Source organism: Tachyglossus aculeatus, chromosome 18 (assembly GCF_015852505.1).
Source record: "Tachyglossus aculeatus isolate mTacAcu1 chromosome 18, mTacAcu1.pri, whole genome shotgun sequence".
In the NCBI taxonomy this organism is placed as follows: Eukaryota; Metazoa; Chordata; class Mammalia; order Monotremata; family Tachyglossidae; genus Tachyglossus; species Tachyglossus aculeatus.
This window is the reverse complement of record NC_052083.1, coordinates 15,009,018-15,033,669: the sequence shown is the minus strand read 5'-3', so window position 1 is coordinate 15,033,669 and position 24,652 is coordinate 15,009,018.

The window sequence follows — 24,652 nt, the reverse complement described above, 5'->3', positions numbered from 1 at the left end:
GAAAGCATATGTGGTTAAATTCATCTTAGAAATATGATTCCTATTTTTCTCTTCTGGGTTATGTTTAGGATCACTCTGAATCCAAGAATAGCTTCTCCACTGTGTGCCCTCCCTTCCGTCCTTTTGACTCCTTCGCCAATCCCATCATGCCTCTGTCCCACCCATTCAATCATTGGCATGGTCAATATGAATTTTCCACAGGAACTATATTTGTATTTCTCCTTCCTGTACTTCTCAGCTCGAAGTTTAATTGAGCCCTAGGTGCATTGTTCCTGTTTATCCATGGAGTGGCCTTTAACATTGTTGTGCTTGTTCTAATTCATATCTGAAGACAATAAGACACACTTCCCAGTTTTATATCTTGCTTTTCCCAGGACACTGTGATGAACCTCAGAACAGCTCTGAAAAACTTTCTTCTTTTTAGTTGAAACCCCATCAATGTTTGTGCGTGCTGGTGACTTTTAGGGTGCCAGAATAATCAAGATGTCTCTTTTTCCCCAACAATGGACTAGTAATGTGAAACCTTACCCAGGTATTGAGAAGAGACTACAAAGATAATAACCCTGTGCCCTCCAGTTTTTGTTTTTTGTCAATAAAAGTGCATCTGCAGCCTGAACTAGGACCTTAAAAGAGAGTTAAGAGTTTGCTTGACCTGTGAAGGTACAGAACACAACTGGTTTTTGGAATGGTATCTTTCTTTGTCCTAGCTTGTCCAGTGTGGGCATGAAAAGCACTTTTCAGCATTTCCTCTCAGTAATCAATGAATCAATGCTATTTATTGAGTGTCTGCTGAATGCAAAACAGTTTACTGTTTGGGAAAGTACCACAGAATACCAGATAAGCTCTTATTCCATTAAAGAGGAGGAGTCCTATGTATCTAGGTCATATCACTGCCCCAGACAACAGACTGGAGCAGAGGTTTTCCTCAGTTTAGACAAATTCCCAGGTACTAAGTTTGAAGTGGAGATCCCAATGACTTTTTTTAAAAGTGAAGGTCAGTGCTTCACTCAGTAATCTTTTTTTGTGGTATTTGTTAAGCTATTACTATATGCCAAAGAACTGTACTAAACTCTGGAATAGATACAAGCCCAGAAGCACTGCTGAGAAGCAGTGTGGTCTAGTGGATGGATAGAAAATGGGCCTGACACTTGTCTGCTAGTCACTTCTCTGTCCCTCAGTTACCTCATCTATAAAATGGGGATTAAGACTCTAAGACCCATGTGGGAGATGGGCTGTGTCCAATCTGATTTTGCTTATGGTGCCTCACATATAGTAAGCACTTAACAAATACCATTTAAAAAAAAAAAAGCTAATGATGTTGAACACAGTCCATGTTCTGCATGGGGCTTACAGTTTTAATTTCTTTGTGTGTTTGAGGCCCAGTTCTGCCCAATATGTGGTTTTTCAAGAGCTCAACCTCTGTATTAGTGGAGAACTGGGTATATTCAGTGAAGACACATTTCTTCATGAAACAGGTAGCTTAGTCAAAAAAGTATGGGCCTGGAAGTTAGAGGACCTGGCTTTTTTTTTTTCTTTGTGGTATATAAGTGATTTCAGAGAAGCAATGTGGCTCAGTGGAAAGAGCATGGGCTTGGGAGCCAGGGGTCATGGGTTCTAATCCAGGCTCTGCCACTTGTCAGCTGTGTGACTTTGGGCAAGTCACTTAACTTCTCTGGGCCTCAGTTACCTCATCTGTAAAATGGGGATTAAGACTGTGAGCCCCATGTGGGACAACCTGATCACCTTGCATCCCCACCCCCAGTGCTTAGAACAGTGCCTCACACATAGTAAGTGCTTAACAAATGCCATTATTATTATTATTTCCATATGCCAGGCACTACATTAAGTGCTGGGGTGGATAGAAGTTTATTAGGTTGGACACAGTCTCTGTCCCCCATGGGGCTCACAGTCTTAATCCCCATTTTCCAGATGAGGTAACTGATGCACAGAGAAGTGAAGTGACTTGCCCAAGGTCACACAGACAAGTGGCTGAGCCAGGATTAGAATCCAGGTCCTTCTGTCTGGCTCCCAGGCCTTTGCTCTACCTACTAGGTCATGCTGCTTTTCAACCAACCTCTCTTTTGCCTGCTATGTGACCTTAAGTCAGTTAACTTCTCTTGGCCTCAGTTTCCTCCTCTGTAAAATGGAGATAGAATATCTGTTCTTCCTCTCTATTAATAATAATAATAATAATAATGGCATTAAGCACTTACTATGTGCAAAGCACTGTTCTAAGCACTGGGGAGGTCACGAGGTGATCAGGTTGTCCCACGGGGGGGCTCACAGTCTAGATCCCAATTTTACAGATGAGGTAACTGAGGCACAGAGAAGTTTAAGTGATTCGCCTAAAGTCACACAGCTGACAATTGGCGGAGCTGGGGCTTGAACCCATGACCCCTAACTCCAAAGCCCATGCTCTTTCCACTGAGCCACACTGCTTCTCTTATTAGGCTGTGAGCCCTCTGTGGGACAGGGCCTTGTCCAATCTGTTTCTATTGAATTAGCCCCAGTGCTTAGTACAGTTCTTGACACATGCTGAGTGTTTAACAAATGCCACAGTTACTCATTATTCTGTTGCCAAATGACTTGAGGGCATGGGAGATATTTTAACAGAAGAATAAAACATTCCCAACAAAATATATCAGAGTGCATGAGTTCTGTTGTGGAGGGGGGAGATTTCCAGAAAAATAGTTAATGTGTGTGTTTATGATTGGCTGTTAATGGGAAATGAAATGATAGACTGTCTGAAGACAGTCTCACTCCCCAGGCTAGTTTTTTCTACACACAGATTTCAAAAGGGTCTAATCTGACATTCCAGATCTGTGTCCTCTAACCCCTCCTTCCTGAACAAACCAGAATCATGCCCAGTGTTATCTCTAACATCCTTTCTCCCTGTTTATGTATGTCTACAGATGACTATTTCTATTTAGGGCACAAATGCAGTATTATGGAAGGAAGTGAAAGGAAGAAGAAAATCAGACCAATTATTTCGCCCCTCAAAAAGCATGATTTATAGCCAGACTTTCCCAGATGTTAGCACTCTAGGCTTCTCTATTATCCATACCACCACCACGAATAATAATAATAATGAATCTTGGTATTTACTCAGCCTTTACTATGTGTCAAACACTGTACTAGGCATTGGTGTAGACACAAAATAATCAGGACAGAGTCCCTATCCCACATGGGGCCCATGGTCTCAGTAGGAAGGAGAATAGGTACTTAATTCCCATTTTATAGATGAGGAAACTAAGGCACAGAGAGGTTAAGTGATTTACCAAAAGTCATACAGTAGGAAAGTGGCAGAGCTAGGATGACTTCTATTCAGGAAGCAATTATAATTGTTTCAGATAAATGTAATAGATCCTTTTCTTAGCACCCTCTAGACTGTGAACTCATGGACAGGGAACAGTTCTGTTATATTGTTGCACTATACCCTCTCAAGCACTTAGTACAGTACTCTGTGCACAGTAAGTGCTCAGTAAATACCACTGACTGACAAGGACCTTTTGAAGACCAATTTTAATCAAACATTATAAGTTTGTGTTGTCATAAGTAACTGAGGCCCCAAGAAACATGATAAAAATGCAAAACCCAAACATCAGAACCATAAATGTAAATGCTGACATTAAAATATGGATAGAAGAGAACACTCTGGGACATGGAAGTGTTGGTGGTGCAACAGTTATGAAGAGCAAGGGCTTAGCTGAAGGTCAGTGACATTGTCTGGAAGTCACTGGCCACTCCTGTGTGGGTGGGAGATAGTTGTGGAGTAGGTAGAGCAAGAGGCGGCTTACAACTTGTCAGAAGCAGCATGGCCTAGTGGGTAGAGCATGGGCCTGAGTCAGAAGGATCTGGGTTTTAATCCTGGCTCCACCACTTGTCTGCTGTGTGACCTTGGGCAAGTCACTTCACTTCTCTGTGCCTTAGTCACCTCATCTGTAAAATGGGGATTAATTCTGTGAGCCACCCGTGTGATAAGGACTGTGTCCAACCCGATTTGCTTGTGTCCACCCAAGTGCTTAGTACAGTGCCTGGCACAAACTAAGCACTTAGCAAATATTATTATTATTATTTAGCTTGTATCTCCCCCAGTGCTTAGAACATTGCTTGGCACATGGTAAGCACTTAAATACCATAAAAAAAAGAAATTCTCAAAGGATTTCAATCCATCTGTCCTCACAGCTCCTCAGTGGAGGAAGCCAGCTTGCAGTCCCCATTGTCACTGACTACTTTTCACAGATAAACCGAGTCACTTGGGAAGGATGGGTTGCCCATTCACACGAACCATTCCCAGAAGGCTGAGAGACATGGGATTGTTGGGTCAGCCAGGTACCAATATTCTGACTTTCTCTATTTTCATTCCTTTTTTTTCTTTCCTTTTTCAAGAAGAGTGATGCTCTAACACGTTCCCCACTGAGACCCCAGATTACTAATGGAAATCTTACAAAATACTTTTGGAAGGAGAATATTATCTCTTTATAGTATTTATTCAGCACTTTATAGCTGAGAAGCTGGGGGAGATCAAGTATTGATCAAACATTTGAGTATTCAGTGTGTGCTGAGTACTGCACTAAGCACTTGAGAGACTACAATATAACACTTGCTAGGCAAGTTCCCTGTCCACAATGTACGTACAGTCTAGAGGGTATCAGATTAGACACAGTCCCTCAGCCTGGAAGGGGCACTCAATTGTGGAGAGAGAAAGAGCAGGAGCCTTAGCTCCATTTTTTTTTTTTTTTTTTTTTCAGATGAGGAAACTCATGTGCAGAGAAGTTAAATGGCTTACCCAGGGTCATACAGCAGGCTAATGGCAGAGTGAGGATTCCACTCTGGGTCACCTGCCTCCCAGTTTCATGCTCTTTCCACTAAGTCATGACGTCTCCCTCTATGAGAATTTCCCTCAACAGAGAAGTAGCTTCAAATATGCCAAACTCCCTTTCTCCACTGACCTAATCGTTCAGGCCACAATTTTTTTTTCTTGATGGTATTTAAGTGCTTACTATGTGCCAGTCTCCCCCTTTTAGACTGTAAGCCCACTGTTGGGTAGGGACTGTCTCTATATGTTGCAAACTTGTACTTCCCAAGCGCTTAGTACAGTGCTCTGCACACAGTAAGCGCTCAATAAATATGACTGATGATGCCAGTCACTGTCCTAAGCACTGAGTTGATACAAGAAACCAGGTGGGACACAGACCATGTCCCACATGGGGCTCACAATCTTAATCCCCATTTTACAGATGAGGAAATCGAGGCACAGAGAAGATGAGTGGCTTGCCCAGGATCACACAAGTGGTGGAACAGAGATTAGAATTCAGGTCCTTCTGACTCCTAGGCCCGTGCTCTACCCATTGGACCACACCTATGCAAGCATGCAGGGCGCTGTAAAACCCTCTAAACTGTACATTCTTTCTAGACCGTCAGCTCCTTGTGGGCAGGGAATGTGTCTGCCAGTTCTGTTATATTGCACTCTCCTAAGTGCTTAGAGTGCTCTGCACACTAAGTGCTCAGTAAATATGATCGATTGGGAGACTGCTTGAAATGCAACAGGCTCTCAAAGATAGCATCATCATGGTGAGATTTAGAAATCACCCCTAGAAATTGAAGGAAGGCAAGTTGGAATGATTTAAAAGCATTGGATTTAAAACTTATATTTATCTGAACTCAGCCGGTCAGCCTTCCCTATGCTCTGTTGGTCTCAGAAAAGTACTTATTCATCAAAAAGAGATCACACTTCTCGGTCAAAGGGCATTGTTTCATTCACAGACAGCCACTATCCTTCTATTAATACTCTCATTGGTTCCTTTATGATGTCATTAATGTGACATTGAGCAGAAAATCAAAAATTGCAAATGAATTTCTGTTTAATCAAAAGTCAAAATGTTTTCCTCTAACCTACATCAGGGCTCCAAGACTTTTATTTCCACCATTAATTGTTAACAGCAGTATGAACTGCACATTTTTTTTTCTGTATCCTCTTCCTGATTTATGGTCTTTTGTTTATTTAAATATGTTTTTCTCATTCTGCTTCAAATGAAAATGAAATATTCAATTCTGCAGATGAACTGGAGGCAGGGGATTTGTAAGAGCAATCAGAACTCACACAAAGCTTCCAGTGCAGTAAATGTTTCACTATTTGATGGGAAAGGGGTGGGAGTCAGATCCTGAAAAAGCTTCAGATGCCTAGGCCAGGGGAAAACAAAGCATGTGCTTATTGAAAACATTTCAGATTGCGTTTGAAGTTTCCATATAGCCGCCTAGGCAACAAGTCACTCTGCCAGGAGAAAGCATCATAACAAACATTAGAGGAGTAACACAACATCACAACTCATCTGTCAAGCAAGCAGTTCTGTTTTTTTTTTTTTTTTTTTTTGATTGGTGTCCAGCTGTCATGTCAATTAGGATAGAACCAATGGGCTAAAGCTAACTGGAAATCCAATATGTCCATGATATCTCCTAGCACAAAAAGCATTTGCTTAAGGACAAATGATTTTAACTAATGGTTCAATTGCTTGAATCCAGCATCCTATTGAACAATAATAATAAATAACCGTGGTATTTATGTGCTTACTATGTGTGTTGCATTGTATTCTCCCCAGAGCTTACTACAGTGCTCTGCATACAATAAATATATTGAATAATATATTGATTATTATACTCAGTAAATATGACTGACCTGCTAGGCATTGTACTAAGTGCATGGGTGATCCTAGTAAATTGGGCTGGACACAGTCCCTGTCCCATACGGGGCTCAGTCCTATCCTCATTTTACAGATGAGGGAACGGAGAAGTTATGTGACTTGCCCAAGTTCACATAGCAGACAAGTGCCAGAACTGGAATTAGAACCCAGTGGCTCTGCCTCTCGTCTGCTGTGTGACCTTGGGAAAGTCACTTCACTTTTTTCTGCCTCAGTTACCTCATCTGTAAAATGGGGATCGACTGAGCCCCTTGTAGGACATGTGCTCTGACCTACCTTGTATTTATACCCCAGCACTTGGTACAGTGTCTGGCATGTAGTAAGTGCTTAAATTCCATAAAAACTGAGGTCAGCAGTGAGAGGGACATATTAGAGTGAGGCACAGTGAGCAGGTGGGCATTAGAGGAGCAAAGTGTGTGGTCAGTAGCAGGAGAAGAGCAAGGATAGGCAAGAAGAGGTAAGCTGGGTAAGGAGTTTCTGTTTGTTGCAAGGTGGATGAACAGCCATTGGAGGTATTTGAGGGAAAGGAAGGTGTGCATAGAGTACTGTTTTAGAAAAATGAGCCACGCAGAGTGAAATATCTCAGCTCTGCCAATTGCTTGCTGTAAAATGGGGATTCACTACCTATTCGCCCTCATACTTAAGAATGTGAGCCCCATACAGGACTTATCCTATCCCGCCTCGTGTCTCTTCCCCACTCTAGTCCATGCTTCACTTTGCCACCAGGATCATTTTTCTACAAAAACCTTCACTCCTCAAAAAACTCCAGTGATTGCCCATCCACCTCTGCATCAGACAAAAACTCCTCACCATTGGCTTTATAGCACTCCACCACCTTGCCCCCTCTTACCTCAACTAGCTTCTCTCCTTCTACAACCCAGCCCACACACTTTGCTCCTCTAGTGCTAACCTCACTGTGCCCTGTTCTCGCTGCCGATCCCTAGCCCACATCCTACCTCTGGCCTGGAATGCCCTCCCTCCTCAAATCTGACTGACAACTACTCTTTCTCCCCCCCACCCCCCCACACACCCACTGCTTCAAAGCTTTATTCAAATCTACATCTCTGCCCCTGCTCTCTCCCCCTCCCTCCAGGCTCGCATCTCCTCCTGCCTTCAAGACATCTCCATCTGGATGTCTGTCTGCCACCTAAAACTCAACGTGTCCTAGACTGAACTCCTTGTCTTCCCTCCAAAACCCTGCCCTCCCCCTGACTTTCCCATCACTGTTGATGGCACTACCATCCTTCCCGTCTCACAGGCCCGCAAACTTGGTGTCATCCTCGACTCCGCTCTCTCGTTCACCCCTCACATCCAGGCTGTCACCAAAACCTGCCGGTCTCAGCTCCACAACATTGCCAAGATCTGCCCTTTCCTTTCCATCCAAACCGCTACCCTGCTCGTTCAAGCTCTCATCCTATCCCGCCTGGCCTACTGTATCAGCCTCCTCTCCAATCTCCCTTCCTCTTGTCTCTCCCCACTTCAATCCATACTTCACGCCGCTGCCCGGATTGTCTTTGTCCAGAAACGCTCTGGACATGTTACTCCCCTCCTCACAAATCTCCAGTGGCTACCAATCCACCTACACATTAGGCAGAAACTCCTCACCCTCGGCTTCAAGGCTGTCCATCACCTCGCCCCCTCCTACCTCACCTCCCTTCTCTTCTTCTACAGCCCAGCCCACACCCTCCACTCCTCTGCCGCTAATCTCCTCACCGTGCCTCGTTCTCGCCTGTCCTGCCGCCGACCCCCTGCCCACATCCTCCCCCTGGCCTGGAATGCCCTCCCTCCCAACATCCACCAAACTAGCTCTCTTCCTCCCTTCAAGGCCCTACTGAGAGCTCACCTCCTCCAGGAGGCCTTCCCAGACTGAGCCCCCTCCTTCCTTTCCCCCTCCTCCCCCCTCCATCCCCCCTGCCTTACCTCCTTCCCTTCCCCACAGCACCTGTATATATGTATATATGTTTGTACATATTTCCTACTCTACTTATTTATTTTACTTGTACATATCTATTCTATTTATTTTATTTTGTTAGTATGTTTGGTTTTGTCCTCTGTCTCCCCCTTCTAGACTGAGCGCCCACTGTTGGGTAGGGACCATCTCTATATGTTGCCAACTTGTACTTCCCTAGCGCTTAGTATAGTGCTCTGCACACAGTAAGCGCTCAAATACAATGTGCTTTATTGAGATGTGAAGGCACATCGCCTCCAAGAAGCCTTCTGAGACTAAGCTTCCTCTTTCTCGTCTCCCACTCCCTTCTACCTCACCTTGACTTGCTCCCCCCCCCCCCGCCCCCCCTCACCACAGCACTTATATACGTATCTATATTTAATTTGTATGGATGTCTGTCTCCCCCCCCACCTCCACTCCCATCTGCCCTCTCGACAGTAAGCTTGTTGTTGTGGACAGGGAATGTGTCCATTTATTGATTATATTGTACTATCCCAAGCATGTAGTATGGTGTTCTGCAAACAATAAATGCTCAACAAATATGACTGGATGAATGACAGGGACTTGTACCTATTTGTGCTTACAATAGTGTTCAACACAGTGCTTAACAAGTACCATAAAATAAAAATAAATAATAAATTATGGCTGGAGAAAGGAGAGGCTGGAGGCAGGGAGTTCAGTGAGAACTACTCTTCATCCAGAGTTGTTTGGGAGAGCATGAGCCATGAAGCCAAAACCACAGAGAAGTGAGGATCAGACATTTTCCATTCCCTTGGAGCCATTTCTTTTTCTTGCCCAGTGTCTTGGGTGAAAGGATTGGTAATCTATTTCAAATGCCTGTAGAGTGACACTAATAATAATAGGGCCAACCACTGCACTAAGCCCCAGGGTAATTACAAGATATTCAGGTCCCACATGAGACTCACTTTCTAAGTAGGAGGGAGAACAGGTATTTGAATCCTGAGTATCCAGATGATGGAACTGAGATGCAAAGAAGTTAAGTGACTTTCCCAAGGTCACAATGCAGGCAAATGCCAGAGCTGGGATTAGAACCAGATCATCTGATTCCCAGGCCCTTGATCTTTCCACTAGGCTGTGGTGCTTCTCTAATAATAATGGCATTTGTTAAGCGCTTACTATGTGCAAAGTGCTGGGGGGGATACAATGTGATCAGGTTGTCCCACATGGGGCTCACAGTCTTAATCCCCATTTTTACAGATGAGGTAACTGAGGCTCAGAGAAGTTAAGTGACTTGCCCAAAGTCACACAGCAGACTTGTGGTGGAGCCAGGATTCGAACCCATGACCTCTGACTCCAAAGCCCATGCTCTTTCCACTGAGCCACACTGCTTCTCTAGACACTAAACACTAGATTGGATAGGACTGCTAACTTTTGGAGGAAGCCCATTTATAGCAAATATTGCAGGCACCATTTTACAGATAGGGAAACCAAGTCAAACAAAGCAACTAGTAAAGAAAAAAAAATCAATCACATTTGAGAGCTTACTGTATGCAGAACACTATACTAAGCACTTGAGTACAATATAATGGATACATTTCCTGCCCAAAATGAGCTTACTATCTAGAGGAGGGACAGACATTTTTTAAAAAAGACATTGTACTCTTGGTACTGAGAGATGCTAACATTGATGGGGTCATTTTTAACAGGAGACAAGGAATCGACTCCATTGAACTCTCCCAAGTGTTTAATACATTGCTGCAAAACCTAAGCATTCAATAAGTACTATTAATCGGTTAACTGAACAATGCAGAGCACTCCAGCTGGATCCAAATAATGAAGACCAATGCTGGATTGAGCAACAGACCTATGAGCTCCATAAATTCATTCATTCAATAGTATTTGAGTGATTACTGTGTGCAGAGCACTCTACTAAGTGCTTGGGAGAGTCCAATAAACAGGCACATCGCCTGCCCACAACAAGCTTACAGGCTGGGCGAGGACAATTTGAAGTGGCAGGTAGGGAGTTCTTACAGGGCCATGGAAACTGGTGTTACTTTAAAACCACGTGCTATAGCAGCTAGTATGACGTACAGCATACAAAGTGGAAATTTTCAAAGCCATGGTAGGAAATACTGGTTGGTAAGGGAAGGCTTAATTAGTCATGTGATGTCTATCTTTGTCAGGACAAGAATTTGCAGACTTTATATAGAAAATATAAAAACTGATCATCCAAAACTGCAAAGTTGAGACCTGGTTTGCAAGTTAAAATCCACACCTCTCTTGCCCTCAAGCTAATGTTCCAAAGCCCAGAAATGGATGTCTGTCTGGGATCAACAGCTCATTTTGCTTTTTTTTTATATGGCAGGAAACTCAACTGTTATTTAAAAGAGACTTTCATCTCTTCATCAAGATGGAATTTATTAAACACTTAATACAAGCCAAATGCTGGAGTAGATATGTGATAATCAGATGAGCTAGACAGTCCTGGCCTCACAGGCTAGGAGGTAGAGATCAGGTATCTTATCCCTATTATACAGATGAGAAAACAGACCCAGAGAGGTTAGATGACTTGCCTCAGGTCACACAGCAGGTCATTGCCAGCGGTGCAACTAGAATCTGAGTCTCTTGGCTGGCTCTAACTCACAAAAACACTTTTTCTATTTCCTTCATAGGGTTATATTTGGTGATCTTTTAATTAAAATGCAAAAATCACAGAACCAGTAAATATATTGAATGCATGAATGAATGAATTTGCCATTTAGTCTGAGCCATTAAATTGCAATCAGTGGTACTGTATTAATTCAAGCATTATATACCTCTACATTTTTCCCTTCTAAAAAATGTTTTTCTACAGCAAAGTGTTCATTTTTTTTTTTTTTTGTTATGGTATTTAAGTGCTTACTATGTGCCAGGAATCGTACTAAGCACTGGGGCAGATACAAGCTAGTGAGGTTGGACACAGCGCATGTCCCACATGGGGCTCAGTCTTAATCCCCACTTTACAGATGTGGTAACTGAGGCACAGAGAAGCTAAGTGATTTGCCCAAAATCACACAGCAGACAAGTGGCAGAGCTGAGACAAGAACCCAGGTCCTTCTGACTCCCAGCGCCTTGCTCTATCCACTAAGCCATGCTGCTCTCTTCAAATTTTTGTTCAAACTTTATAAAATCAGCATGATAGTTCTGGACCTTTCTATCCCGGCAACACTTCTAAGGTTTGCTATCCACTAATGTAAAAGCCTTAACATGGGAATACATCCATAAATTCCAGCCCAGTTTTTCTCAGAATGCTATTTAAAATTGAAAAAGACATGCCATTAATATTCTTGGAGTCTATGCTGATTGGTAGAGGGTGATGAAAGTCTAGACACTGAATAAGCAATCATTGGGCTGTCATGCTGTTTTATGAGGTAATAATACACTTAGCAGATAACTACAAAGTGAACCAGCAGAATTCTTTGCCCCAGCTGGATACAGGATTATTGCCTCATAAAACACTGTAGTATGATGTTCTCTATTATGCTGCTGGTATTAAAATTAGATTAAATGAAGCAGTCTTCACAATTTTACTTTTCTATATTTTTCTATACAGCTATGTTTCCTAGTTTTCCATCTGGTAGAGAATCCCATCAAACTTTCACCGATTCCATAATATTCTAATAATAGTGACAAGTGTTAAGCACTTAGTACATGCCAAGCACCGTACTAAGGGCTGGGAGAAATACAAGATAATCAGGGCAGGCTCTGTTCCACCAGGGGCTCACAATCGAGCTAGGAGTGAGAACAGATATTTTCTACCCATTTTACAGTTGAGGAAACTGAAGCATGGAAAAGTTAAGTGACTTGCCCTAGGTCACACAGCAGGTAAGATCCTCTGACTCCCAGACCCAAAGCACCAGACTTTAATATAGAGTTATACTGTCTAAAGTTGTCTGAAGAAACATTTAGTACAGTATCTGTAATGTGTTTATATTAATGTCTGCCTCTCTTTAAGCTCATTGGGGGCAAGAAATGTGTCTTATATTTCACTTTCCTAAGTGCTTAGTAAAGTGCTTTGCACACAGTAAGTGCTCAATAAACACGAATGAATGTTCAGCACAGTGACCTAAGTAATGCCTGCAAAAGGACTTTTCATTTAAGCTATTCATTTTATTTAGCTAAACATTTCATTCATTTTATGTACATGGCATTCAAAGAGCAAATACTCTTATCGTGCAGTCACAACAGCATTCAATTTTCACCAAAATTCAAAGCAGTCTAATCATTTTCTGTCATGTACCTTCTGGTTTTTTTGCCCACAAGCTAAACAGACGTAGCCACCATCATTTCAAGCAACTCTTTTTGATACAGCCTCAAGGCTGTAACCCAGCACATTAATAACTTCTTTTCCACTCCCTCTTTCCTCAGTGGGACAACTACCACGTGATGCAAGTTGCACTAAATAAAGTTTAAATTCCTGCGAGACTCTTTGTTCTTAGTTTGTGCTGGAAAAACAAATGTTCCCTGATGATTGGCCAGAAATCAGGACACAGAAAAGCAAGGAATCAGCATCCCCACTTGGCTCCTGTGCTCTGTCAGAAACTTCTCTGAAAGCCACACTATCACCTCTCAGATCTACTATGTGGGGAAAGCCGGGTGAGAATTTGGCCTTCTGAGTTCAGAGCTTATTTAAACTACACTCCTCCAATTGGAGAGTGCCTGAATTCAGGTTTCTCACCAAGAGGTGAGTGAGTGGGTCTCTCTCTGTCCCAAACAAAACCAGGAAGTGAAGGAAAGTGTGAACTGAAAATTAATGGGAAACAGACCGACATCAACATTCTTGATCCTGAAGCAAGTGTTGGATTCCGATGTCAAACAGGGGTCAGATCCATCATTAGCCAAGTCAGTTTACCTCCTACTTTTACTTTTTACTTCCCACAGCAGTTCACCAGGAAAATCTTCCATCTGTCCAGATTTCTTCTTCTTATTCAGTCGGAGCAATCTGCAGGCTTGAAAGTTGTGTGGTGTCACCATTTGCAATCACATCAGTATCCAAAAGAAATCTCAACATTTTGTTGCATGGGGCACTAAAAAAAGTAATAGAAAATGCAAAGAAGGCACAGCAACAGAAAGCACATTGTCTGACCAGCAGGACTATTGGTGGACACTGTATAAAACTGGTTTTATTGATGGGGCTGATTCTCTGCTCCATGCTGTATGGTTTTGACTCAGGTTGGGTCAGGAAAAGAATCGAGAAGCAGCGTGGTCTAATGCATAGAGCATGGGCCTGGGACTTGGAAGTCAGAGGACATTGGTTCTAATCCTGGATCTGCCACTTGTCTGGACCTTGGGCAAGCCACTTCTCTGTGCCTGTTACCTCATTGTAAAATGGGGATTAAGACAATGAGCCCCACGTGGGACAACCTGATTACCTTGTATCTACCCCAGTGCTTAGAATAGTGCTTGGCACATACTAAGTGCTTAACAAATACCATTCATGGTCTTCACAGGGCAGACCAATCAATCCAACAATCAATCACAGGGCACACCTGTGAAAACTGACTCTCCTCCCTATTCCTCTTCCCTCTTGGCATAGAATTGGGGGCCATCCTTTGTCCTGTTCTGTAGCTTTGGGATCTGCAGGTAGAGAAGCCACGTGCATGATGTGGGACCCAGAGGAGGAGCGGTTGATGATGATGGTATTTGTTAAGCACTTACAATGTTACAGACACTGTTCTAAGCACTGGGGTAGATACAAGCTAATTGGGTCAGACACAGTCCATATCCCATGTGGGGTTCACAGCACTAATCCCCATTTCACAGAGGAGGTAACAGGCTCAGAGAAGTGAAGTGACTATTCCAAGGTCTCACAACCAACAAGTAGCGGAGCTGGGATTAGAACCCAAACTAATAATAATGGATTGATTGGTCAGCCCTGTGAAGGCTCAGTATTGCTTTTTAATAAGCCATGTCTTCATTATCTCTGTGAGGGTACAGTTCAGCGGGCACACTCACAACTCCCCAGTAACTAATCGTGGCTCAGTGGAAACAGCATGGGCCTTGGAGTCAGAGGTCATGGGTTCAAATCCTGGCTCCACCACTTGTCAGCTCTGTGACTTTGGGCAAATCACTTAACTTCTCTGTGCCTCAGTTACCTCATTTGTAAAATGGGGATTAAGACTGTGAGCCCCAGGTGGGACAACCTGATCACCCTGTAACCTCCCCAGCGCTTAGAACAGTGCTTTGTGCTTAGTAAGTGCTTAATAAATGCCATCATCATTATTATTATTATTGAGGGTGGCTCATTGGCATTTTGTAGACCCAATCCATCAATTGATCAGCGGTACTTTTTACACACTTATTGTGTTTGCAGAGCACTGTACTAAGGGCTTGGGAGAGCAGAATACAAAAGAGGTGGTAGACACCATCCTTGCCCTCAAGGAGCTAATGATCTAAAGGTTGATTCTGCATGCAGTAGAAAGTTGACCATTTGAAAGGAAATCCTAAATTCACTTTTTAAATGGGTGGAAGCGCTTAGTGCTCTGCACACAGTAAATGCTCAATAAATACAATTGAAATATGATTGAATGGAAGTATTTTTCGTTCTTGCTTCTGTTGCAACTAATGGGGAATTTGCAGTGGTGAGTTTTGCTTCATTTTTATATAGGATCATTTCAGTCAATCAGTTGTATTTTTGAGCACTTAACTATGCAGAGAACTATACTAAGCACTTAGGAGAGTACAATATAACAGCTCATAGATGTGTTCCCTGCCCACAATGAGCTTACAGTCTAAAGGGGGATATAGACATTAATATAAATAAATCACAGATATGTACATAAATATTGTGGGGTTGAGTGAGGGGTGAATAAAAGGTGCAAATCCAAGAGCAAGAGTGACATGAAAGGGAGTGGGACAAGAGGAAATCAGGGCTTAGTTGGGGAAGGCCTCCTAGTGGAGATGTGCTTTTAAGAAGTCTTTGAAGGTGGAGAAAAATTCTAGGCCAGAGACAGGATGTGGGCAAGAGGTTTGAGGAGAGATAGATGAGATTGAAGTACAGTGACATTATTGGAGTCAAAAGTGTGGGCTAGATTGTAGAAGGAAATCAGGGAGGCAAGATAGGAGGGAGCAAGGTGATTGAGTGCTTTAAAGCCTACAGTAAGAAGTTTCTGTTCACTGTGGAGCTGGATGGGCAGCCATTGAGGTTCTTGAGGAGTGAGAAACCATGGACTGAGTATATCTGTAGAAAAATGATCTGCACAGCCAAATTTAGTAGGGACTGGAGTGGGGAGAGACAGGAGGGAGGAAGGTCAGCAAAGAGGCTGATATGGTAAATGAATTGCAACAAGAAGTGCTTGGATTAATGTGGTAGCACTTTCAATGGAGAGGAAAAGGCAAATTTTAGTGATGTTTCTTAAATAATTTGTGGCCGAACCATTACAGGTTTTCTGGCTGTGAATTGGCAGTCTTGAGCATGTTTCTGGTTGGCTTGGTAGTTTGCCTGGTTGACAACTGCCCCCTAGTTTGCTTATAATAGCCAAGATTATGATTGATTGAATTTGGGATTATGAACGTCACAACTTTGTCTGCACCTATGGATCCCTCACAGGTGTGACAGAGAGCCTTGAACAATGCTAAGAGGGATTGTTCTTTAAAGGCTCTGGGCTGGGGCTGGAGAGAGTCCAGAAGAAGAATTTGATTTATTTAATAACAAATGGCAGAGATGTTTTATTGTATAACTACATAATGCTGGGAAGAGCCAATTACTTCTCCTAGTGATATCTGCTTCTGATTGTGTGAGAAATCCTGCTTGAAAAGACAAAATGTTTGTTAGAATGATGTTCATGTGTGTTATCCAGAGTCCTTGAGAAGAGGGGTGGGTTTTCTTTATTATTATTATTAGTAGTAGTAGTAGTAGTAGTAATAATAATAATAATAATAATAATAATAATTGTGGTATTAAATGCTTACTATGTGCCAGGTACTGTACTAATCACTCTGGTCTTTCTGGGAGTACTTTTGCTCGCTGAAGAAGATGTTTCGAGTTCCAAGCTCATGAAAACCTGACTGCAGGGGGCTGAGATATCTAAAACAGATTTCCAAGGGAGGTTTGGCGCCTCCCCTTCATGGGAAAAATTTTAAAACTGGAGAAACAGTGATCTGCCCAGGATCATCAAAAAGACCGTGTTTGAGAATATTAAAATGCTAAACTATATTAAGATATTGAGAATCAGCATGCCCTAGCAGAAAGAGAATCAGCCTGGGAATTAGAGGACCTAGGTTCTAATCCGGGCTCTGCAACTTGTTTGCCATGTGACCTTGGGCAAGATACTTAACTTCTCTGTGCCTCAGTTCCCTCATCTGCAGAATGGGGATTCAATACCTTTTATTTTTCCCCTGCTTACACTGTGAGCCCCATGTAGGACCTGATTGCCTTGTATACCCCACTCTTAGTACAGTGCTTGACAAGTAACACAATTCAGTTAATGACCCCCAGCAACAAATGATAGCTTCTGGGGGACTTTCATTTTTAGTAGAAGTAATAGGGAAAGAGTCAAAGGCAGATGATTCGGTCAATAATATGAATGTTTTTAAATTAGATGTAATTGGCCATTTTACCACACCCATATTCTGTTAGAATATTTATAACATATGGAAACAAGAGGTTGGAAAATTAAAATGGCAAAAATACCATCTTTGTGGCAAGAGAAAGATATTTGTATAGTCTGCTATCATAAAACAACTAACAGAAGAATTTTGTTTGCCTAACTTGCTTACATGCTAGGGAACAGAGAAAGGTTGGTAATGGGATGTGAACACCTAATCAAAAGTGTTTAAGTGTCAGGAAGGACTGAAGTGTGAGGGGAGGCTATAAAATGAGAAGATATGAAATTAATCTGGAAATATTTTGATTTCCCCCACCTGCCTCACCCTTAGGCAAACCAATGAAATGAAGCTAATGCAAAAGGATCATCGCCATCATCAGTGATATTTATTGAGCACTTACTATGTGCAGAGCACTGTACTAAGCTCTTGAGAGAGTACAATACAAAGGAGTTGGCAGACACATTCCCTGCCCTCAAGGAGGGCTAGAGATGTGGTGAGTTTTCATCTGTTCTGACTGTAGACTATTTACTCATTATAAAACATCCTTTTGAATATGACTAGTGACTTCTCCCTTTTCACACTGCTTTCTGTGAAAGTAAATCAAAACGGCTAGATGACTGATGTTAAGTCAGTCACTTCTCAATGTACAGTACAGCCATTATTGGGTGCAGTACAGATTATGATCTATAACCAAACTTATAAACTTGTTTGAGTAGCCGCATAAAACTTGTTTAGAACTCTGTGGGTACTATGAGGTTTATGCTTCAACTTACTAGCAAGTTCATGAGCTGTGAGGTTAGTTGTATTAATCACATGGGAAGCATTTCAGGAAAGATGCTTCCTTGCCAACCCCAAAGCTTTTTTTGTCCCTGAGAGCTCATAGGTTTGCAAGGTGAAAGCAAAACACACTCAAAATCCTCCAGCTCCTTTGTTTGTTTTTTTACCTTTTTTTTTTTTAATGGTATGCTTACTATGTGCTGGGCATGTACTAAGCACTAGGGTAGATACAAGCTAAACAGGTTGGACAAAATCCATGTCCCATATGGGGCTCACAGCCCTAATCCCCATTTTACAGATGAGGGAACTGAGGTAGGGAGAAGTTAAGTAACTCTCTGAAAGTCACACAGTAGACAAGTAGTGGAACCAGGATTAAAACCCAGGCCTGTTCTCTATCTGGCCTTCTACCTACAATTGTCAGAGTTTCCACTGACTCCAAAGAAGGCATACTTAGAAAGGAATAAATAGCTTGTATGGCTGTGGGTACTGAATTTTTAAAAACAAAATTTACTGAGACGTAGAAATATTTCACAGTGCATAGTTTGTTGCCCTGGAGAAAGTACAATATCATTAGTAGACATGATCCCTGCCCTCAAAGAGCTTACAATGTAGCAGGGAAGACAGTACCTAAATTTCAGGTAAGAGGAATTAATAGAGTAAAAAGATAAATACTCTCGGGGATGGCATGTAGCTTCAGTGCTTAGGTAGCATGGAGGTGCTGCAGTGGCAGTGGGATGACAAAGTGGCGATGTGACTAATCATGAAAGGACTCTTGGAGAGGTGATTTCAGGAGGGCTTGGGATAGGGTAACTACTCTCCCCATCTCCAATCTTGGTTATTGCATCAGCCTCCTTGGTGATCTTCTTGCCTCCTGTCACTCCCAACTCCAGTTCATACTTCAATCTAATACTACTATTAATAATAATAACAATAATAATAGGATTTAAGCACTTACTATGTGCCCAAAACTGTACTAAGGGCTGAGGTAATCCAGTCTCACATGGGGCTCACAGTGAGGGAGGACAGGTGTTGAATTCCCATTTTGCAGGTAAGGGAACTGAGGCACCGAGAAGTTAAGTGACTTGTCCAAGGTGATGTAGCAGGCAGGTAGTGAAGCTGGGATTAGCACCCGGGTCCTCTGACTCCCGGGCCTGTGAGCTTTCCAGTAGGCCACACCACTTTACTCTGCTGCCCAGATCACTTTCCTACAAAACTATTTAGCCCATGTCTCCCCATTTCATTCAATTGTATTTACTGAGCACTTACCGTGTGCAGAACACTGTACTAAGCACTTGGAAAGTACAATTTGGCAATGAATAGAGACAATTCCTACCCAACCCATTTTTCAAGAACACCGGTGGTTGCCCATCCATCTCTGCATCAAACAGAAATGCCTTACCGTAGGCTTTAAAATGCTCATTCACTGATTTCCTACTAAAACCCAGCATGCTCACTTTGCTCCTCAAATACCAGCCTACTCTCTGTACCTCGATCTCATCTATCTCCACACCGACCCCTCGTCCATGTCCTGCCTCTGGCCTGGAACTCCTTCCCTCTTCATAACCAACAGACTGTCACCCTCCCCACCTTCAAGGACTTACTAAAAGCACACCTCCTCCAAGAGACCTTCCCTGACTAAGCCCTCATTGTTACCATCTCTCACACCTTCTGTGTCTCCTTTGCGCTTGGATTCATACCCTTTATTCACCTTACCCTCAGCCCCACCACACTCATGTACGTATCTGTTATTTATGTTCATTTCTATCTCCCTTTCTAGACTGCAAGCTCCTTGTGAGCATGGGACATGTCTACCAATTTTGCACTCTCCCAAGCTGTTAGTACAGTGCTCTGTACACAATGCAACCCAGCCCACACACTTTGTTCCTCTAATACTAACCTTCACACTGTACCTTGATCTCGCCTACCTTGCCGACAAACTCTCGCCCACATCCTACCTCTGGCCTGGAATGCCCTACCTCCTCATAGCAGTCAGGTAATTGCTCTCCCCCACTTCAAAGCCTTATTGAAGGCACATTTCTTCCAAGAGGCCTCTCCTTTTCTCCCACTCCCTTCTGCGTCACTCTGACTTGCTCCCTTCATTCATCCTCCCTCCCATCCCCATAGCCCATTATATGTATATCTATAATTTATTTATGTATATTAATGCCTGTCTCCTCCTCTAGACCGTGAGCTCACTGTGAGCAGGGAATGTGTTTGTTGTATTGTACTCTCCCAAGCACTTAGTATACTGCTTTGCACACAGTAACCACTCAATAAATGCGATTGAGTGAATTAATGAATAGGCTAGCTTGAGAGGAAGGAAAAGAGCATCATGAGAAGAAGATGCAGAGGAGAAGGGAGAGGATGAGTAAGGGTTAAAGAGCTAATTGAATTTTTTAAACCCAGTGGTCAGGAGTTTCTGCTTGATGCATGGAGGAATGGGCAACTGATGGAAGATTTGATGAATGCAAAATGATAGTTTAGAAAGATACTCTGTGCAGCCGAGGGAAGAAGGGAATGGTTTTCCTCTTGGGATTTTGCTGTCTACCTCAGACCCAGAGTCAGGAAACAATCTTTAAATGGAGAATCTGTGTAGATGGACTGGTGACCAGGGCAGGAACCTCCGCCAGGTTCCAGCCAGGATCACCGGCCCAAGGGCCAACGCTGACGACTGCCTAGTGCCCAACTGACTATTGTCTCCCAGGCCTACTTTCCCAAAGACTCGGGTAATTGCCTCTTCCGCCTCAACTCTCCTTTCATCCATCTACAATTGGGAATCCAGGTCTCAAGCTTACAGTTCTGCTCCAATTTCATTCTCGCATTGGGGAAACATGTCTACCAACTTGGTTCTATTGCACTCTTCCAAGAGCTTAGTACAGTGCTCTGCACACAGTAAGTGCTCAATAAATATCATTGATTGATTTGATACACATGGCTAGACACTGCCATTTTTTTTCAGCAGGTTAAGATATTTGAAATTAATTTTGGAAGGGATGAACCTAGGGGTAAGTTGCTTGTTAAATTTTGTCATTCATTAATTCAATCATTTATTGAGCGCTTACTGTGTGCAGAGCACTGTACTAAGTGCTTGGGAAGTACAAGTTGGATAATGATGGCACTTGTTAAGCACTTACTATATGCAAAGCACTGTTCTAAGCACTGGGTAGGCTACAAGGTGATCAGGTTGGCCCTCGGGGGGCTCAGAGTCTTAATCTCCATTTTACAGATGAGGTAACTGAGGCACATAGAAGTTGTGACTTGCCCAAAGTCACACAGCTGACAATTGGCAGAGCTGGGGTTTGAACCCATGACCCCTGACTCCAAAGCCCCTGCTCTTTCCACTGAGCCACACTTATCATATAGATCCATTGTTCTGATTATTGCTATTCATTATTGTTACTATATAACAAGATTTATTAAATGATACAAACCAGGGATGTATTTCATTTGGGAGCTAGAGACAGAATAACCCAACAACTTTTGCTGAAACTCAGTTACTGAACTCTGTCTTCTAACTGATAATAAGTAGCATTTTGATTTTTCAGTCCCATTTCCTCTTAGAAAATGGCTTAGCCCTGGTTTAAAGAAATAGAGATTTGACATTTTTATTTTAAAATGTCTTCAGACTATTTGAGCAATAAATATATGCTATAGGTACAACATTTGTACAAGGGTAAAATGATGAAAAGCATGAGGATTAAATTAGCTTTGAAATGCTCTAGGCATCAAATTTGAGGGGCAGGGTTTTTGGCTAACTTGTTCTGTGTTGGTCTAAGACACTTGGAAAATGATCTGAGTCTTTTTGCAAAACCCGAAGTTCTTTTTTTCTTTTCCCAGTGAATCCTGGCAACAATAGAGATGATTTTGAGACATGAGTGGCTACTCTCTGACTAAATATGCATGGGATAAAAAAAAATCCTAAACACACACATATCTAAATAGTGGGAATGTTCTCAGCCTCATTTTCCAGAACAACAACCAAGGGCCAAGGAGTATGCATCAGCCGGTCTGATTTCAGCCCTATGAAACTGCTACCAAAATCCACCATTGCATATCCCCCTTTCGAGAAGGGGAAACAACACAAAAAACACTTTTACCATTGGAAAACCACATAAGTGGGATTTTTCAAATGGGTGCTTATTTTACCCCCACCTAGGCTTCTGCATTGGAACAACCCCTACACTCTTTTGCACTGTCAAAGCACGACCTTTTGGACTTTTGATATTTGCCCCAGCCTTGACCGTGCTACCCGCAGCAGTTCTGTAAATATCTTTAAATCATATATTATAAATTATTTATTTATTTCAATGTCTGTCTCCCTTTCTAGACTGTAAGCTCATTGTCGGTAGGGAACGTGTCCACCAACTCTGTTATAGTGTACTTTCCCAAATGCTTAGTATAGTGCTCTGCACATAGCGTGTGCTCAATAAATACCATTGATTGACTGATTGATACAGAAGATGCTGCTATCTGTGTTGCTACCCAGAAATCCAATGGGGCTAAAGATATATCATTCAGGAACAGAAATCCATTGGCTAAAGGAGGGACAGAGAGAGAGAACGAACCAACCAAGGTGACCCCTCTTCATTTTAAACTATTTTTAACTAAACTTTGGTGAAAATAGAATTGTTTTGGAATTTTGTATTCATTATTAAAAAAAAAACTCTTTGTTACCTAGCTTTCAATGAAAGCCATTCAGTAATGCAGCTCAAAATACAAGTGTGTTCAAAACTTTCTTTGGAAATAGTACAATATATTTGTAATTACAGAAAAAAGCTCGCACCGAGTAATTGTTGTTTGTTCATCCCCCAAATCATTCATTTATCAAATGACAGACCCTGATTAAATTCAATTTCAAGAGGAGTGGAAGATTAAATATTGATATTTTTGTAAATATATGCTCAGAGGCATTTATAGCTGAGGTTTGAGAATACAAAGTATATCCCTGAAAAAGGCAGCCTAATGTAATCAAGACAGATTTAGTCAGGGCTCCTTGATAAGGCATATGATGTCACCTCTCCCTCCTTTTTCTCTTTAGGACCAAACTACTCTAGAAACAAGCAGTTCTCATCTGAAAGAGCCATCAGGTATGCTAAAAGCTCCCAAACACCATAAGAATATAAAAAATCACCTAATTCAGGCCTCGCCAATGGCCCATCCACCCTGTTATTCTGTCTCCAATCCTGGCAACAGGAAGCTTGGCAGAACAGTAGGATTATTGCTCTTTTGACATCCAAACTCAAGTTCAATTATATACCATTTAAGAATGCCCTTCCTTTAGACTGTATTCTCCTGGTGGGCAGCTATTGTGACTACCAACTTTATCACATTGTACTTTCCCAAGGACTTAGTACAGTGCTCAGCACGGAGTAAATACTCAATAAATACCACTGATTGATTCCTCTCTCTTTCTTTCTAGTGATCTATTATGGACTACATGTCCTTGGTTTTAACTAGGCCGTTCTGAAACCTATTGATCATTTTCAGATGTCATAATTTACTGCAATACCTTTCAATTATTATTTTTATTATTATTTGCAGTTACTTTGAACAAAGTGTGTTAAACACTGAAGTGAAAAAGATGATCAAATCGGGGACAGCATGACCTATGCTTTAGCTAAAGCATGGGACTGAGAGTCCCTCTACACTGTAAGCTCATGGAGAGGGAATGTGTCTGATCTTGTATCATTCTCTCCCTAGTGCTTAGTACAATGCGGTACACCCAGTAAGTGCTCAATAAATGATTGACTAAATGGGACTCAGGTGGATCTGGGTTCTAATTCCAACTCTGCCCCTTGTCTACTGTGTGATCTTGGCAAGTCAACTTCTCTGTGCCTCAGTTACTGTGTACAGGGAATATGTCTGTTACATTGTCCACCACTTGTCGCTATGTGGCATTGGGCAAGTCACTTCTCAAGGCCTCAGTTACCCCAACTGTAAAATAGGGATTAAGACTGTGAGCCGCAAGAGGGACAGGGACTGTGTCCAACCCGATTTGCCTGTATCCACCCCAGCACTTAGTACGGTTCTTGGCACTTAACAAATGCTATAATTATTATTATTATTATTATCATAGTCTCCCAAGCACAGGGAATGAGTCTGTTTACATTGTAGCCTCCCGAGCGCTTAGTTCAGTGCTATGCACACACAAGATAAACACTCAATGAATGCAATTGACTGAATGATGACTAAAATGGGGATTAAGACTGTGAGCCCCACGTGGGACATGGACTGTGTCCAACCTAATTAGTTTGTATCTACCCCAGTGCTTGGTATCTACCCCAGCCTCGCATATAGTAAGCTCTTAACAAAGGCCATTAAAAAACCAGTAGTCCTAATCAGTGACATTTATTCAGCATTATTAAGCCTTAGGAAAACTGTATGACGATTGACCTAAACGTGACCACTGGCTCGCAGGGACTCACGAGCTAAGGGAGAGAGGGACACGTAGGACACACAAAAGACAACCGTTAACATTAACATTGAAAGAGAACCAAGAAAGAACTGGTGAAATTTACCAATTGAGAAGGTCCAACAGCAACCTGATCCTGAAGATATTATTCACCCCACCCTAAGCCCCACAGCACTTATGTATATATCCATAATTTATTTTAATGTCTGTATTCCCCTCTAGACTGTAAACTCCTTGAGACAGGGAATGTATCTACCAGCTCTGCTGTAT